Genomic DNA, 3677 nt, shown 5'->3' on the forward strand with positions numbered 1-3677 from the left:
ATGTAGAATCATAGAATCATTGATTTAGAGCTAGAAGGAAGCTTAGAATCCATCAGATCCAGTTCATCAGATCAGATGAGGAACCTGAGTCACAGAGAAGTTAAATGACTAGCCTAGGGTCACAAAACCAGTAAGATACTGAGGCAAGATTTTAATTCAGTCTAGGACTCTATCTATTTCCCAACCAGATACTCTAAGGTGCTAGAGATGGGATTCTGATTCTAGATCTTCTGATTTCAAATCAAGTGTTCTTTCCTAATTTGTACAAGTATAAAAGGGACCCCAATGGAAAGTGTTAGAAATCCTACAACCATTGGTAGTACCTTCCTGACTATGGTCAGGAAATAACAAGGGAACACTACCATCCTCATCATGATAGGTCATTTATCAAGATTGTGTCATTTGATCCCATGTCCCAAAGTGCTCTCTGTTCTACTGAGTTACTTGACTAAATCAATGGATTTGTGATCTCCTCTATGTGGATACTCTCTTCACCACTGCAGATCAAAACCCATCCAAACCTCATTCTCTGTAAATATTGTTTATGTCTTCACATAAATCCTCCAAAGAAGATCAGTTCAATGGAGTGGAGGCCTTTCTGCAGGGCCTCTGGAATTTCAAAGTTCTCAGGGCAGCATCTAGGCTGTCGGTCTATGACCTCTTACTCTCTTTACAACTGTCCCATCTGCTTTTCCAATCATACCTTTCTTTGATAATTTTTATGTTCCTTGGTGTCTGTAAGTTGTCTTTGATAATACACTATGGTCTTGCACCAAGGTCCCATCTCTCCATTGATCTTTAGGTCACCAACAGTTTTGATTAATTGGAGGTCATGGTGTGCTATGATTTGCAGCCATATAACATTATCAGGAGACTATTAGTGTTTAAAAGATGGGTTTTCGGGGCAGAGAGCAACTTGGGATCATTAAAATTGCTGCACAATTTCCTAAACACAATTCAACCATCTGTCTTCCTCATCTTCAATTCTGATCTCAGCACATTGTCTATCTGCAACGTGTGTCCAAGATATGTGTGCCAATGGAGTAATTTAACATACTACCTACCTATCTGCCTGTCAAACTCTGATAAATATGCATTCTTCAACCACTTGGTTTTTCAAATGTGGATGGGGATCGGTATCATTCCAAGGCTTCAAGTACAATGTAATCTTTGAACAGAAGCATCTGGATGGTCTTCCCACCTTTGGGGAATCCTTTTCTCATTTGAACTTTGAGCATGACATGACTAGAGAAAAAATCCTATGGAGAACATGTTTCCCTGTTTTAAGTCACTTGATTGTATCTAACAATGAATCTTTTATTATTATTATTTTTTAATTTTTTGCAGGGCTATGGGGGTTAAGTGACTTGCCCAGGATCACACAGCTAGTAAGTCTCAAGTGTCTGAGGCCACATTTGAACTCAGGTACTCCTGAATCCAGGACCGATGCTTTATTTACTGTGCCACCTAGCTGCCCCAACAATGAGTCTTTTATGATCTTAACCTATGCAAGAGATGACCCCTGTTGAAAGAGAGCCCTTGATAATGCATTTTGCTTTACCAAATTAAATTTTTATTTGTCATCAACAAGCAATAAATAAGAAGAAATCCTCTATTCTTTGTTCCTTTCACTCAATTGTTCAAAGATTTATCTGCTATAGGAAATTATCTGTAACTGCCTGCCTTTTCCCTTCTCATATTTTTACCAAAAATATCCTTGAAACCAGGTATGTTGGTTCATGCCTGTAACCCATGCTATAGGGGATGCTTAGGCTGTTGGATCCCTTAGAACTCTCTCAGGATTTCTGAGTTCCAGTGGGCTATGTTTATTGGTTGTCTGGACTAAGTTTGGCATTAATATGATGAGCACCTAGAAGTGGGGGGGGGCGGGGCACCAAATGGAGAAGGTCAAAGGTCTCATTCCAATCAGTAGTGGGATCAAACTGAACTTCAAAAGTCTTGACAAGTTAGGAAGGCCCAGTTTTTAAAATATGTATCCTTTATATATGTGAAAGATTTTGTGCAGATTAGAAAGTAGAAATTGTGAGGGCCAAAATTTGATATATGGAGTGTTATTTGGGTGACTTGCCTTACTATTAGGGTCCCTCATATTTCTGGGCCAAAAAAATGTAAGTCAGGATTTGCTGAAGCCTCCTTGGATAATTTTTTTAAAGTGTTAATATAATCTAGTTTTGTTTTGGGTTTTTTTCTGCTTTTGATATCTCTTTTGGAAATCAGTTCCTGGATGCCTTCAAAATTATCTTTTTTGTGTGTGTTTGTTTGTTTGTTTTGTTTTGTTTGGTGAGGCAATTGGGGTTAAGTGACTTGCCCAGGGTCACACAGCTAATTAAGTGTCAAGTGTCTGAGGTTGGATTTGAACTCAGGTGCTCCTGACTCCAGGGCCAGTGCTCCATTCACTGCGCCACCTAGCCGCCCCTCAAAATTATCTTAACACCAACATTAACTTTTGTAGTGATACTTAGTCATGCCCTGCAGTTCTTCCTTGACTTCATTTTCTTAATAGCCATTTCCATGTCCTTATTAAACTCACTAAGCAATAAAGAGTCATTAATAGTAACAACAGATCCCTATAGAGATGCTTTCAATTCTGTTTAACTTATTTTTCATATTCTCCTTTCTGTCTCACATATACATGTGGTTTTTTTAATTGTCTGAGCTAGCAGGCTTATATACCACACTGTCTCCAAGCTGATCTTCACCTCCACTACCTTTTACTATTTTATGAGCCGATATTGCTTTGATGACACTGCAGTATTTTTGTTTTTGTTTTTTAACATAAACTGATAGTCGACATCAGTGTTGCTTTGGTTCCCACATTGTGAAATCAATGGTTCTTGGATGAACCAGTTTTCCAGGTGCCTTTGCCCTCTTCCTTTGGTAACTAGTTTCCATTGATTAAAAATCTTTAAGAAACATTGCAAATCAGAACGAGCTTGTATCCATTTTCCATTTTTAAAAAAGTATCAATTGAATGTTTAAGTTGGATTGAATCCATTAAAACTGCATGTAGGGGGCAACTAGGTGGTGCAGTGGATAGAGCACTGGCCCTGGATTCAGGAGGACCTGAGTTCAAATCCGAACTCAGACACTTAACACTTACTAGCTGTGTAACCCTGGGCAAATCACTTAACCCCAATTGTCTCACACACACACACACACACACACACACACACACACACACACACACAAACTGAACGTAACATCTTCTCATCTAATTGGTGATGTTGACTTTAGTTCTGCCTAATCTATAATGTGACTGCACACAGGCCGCTGATTGAGAAATGACTTCCATCTGTGTACTTCGTTGCTTCCTGTCTCTTATAGTCAATTTCATTTTTTTGTGATTTTGTTCAGTATTCGCCAGGTCCAATGCTTTCTGACTCTGAATTGGGAAATAAATATGAGTTACAGGTGATTTTGGATTGCTAGCAAAAGTGGAGTCTGTGGTACTCTTTGATCATCCAGAAGGGATGGGATCATGGAGTTAAGTCTCAGGTGTCCATGCCCCCTCCCTGGTTAGGTAGTGTCATTAGAAACACCAAAGGAGCCTTTTTTTCAGTCCGCGGCCAGCACTAGCGCATTTGCACACTACGCTCCTTTCCTACCCCGCTCAGTTCCTCCACTGTCGCCTCTTCCGCGTCCCTCCCACCACCACC

Source organism: Dromiciops gliroides, chromosome 3 (assembly GCF_019393635.1).
Source record: "Dromiciops gliroides isolate mDroGli1 chromosome 3, mDroGli1.pri, whole genome shotgun sequence".
Taxonomy (NCBI): Eukaryota; Metazoa; Chordata; class Mammalia; order Microbiotheria; family Microbiotheriidae; genus Dromiciops; species Dromiciops gliroides.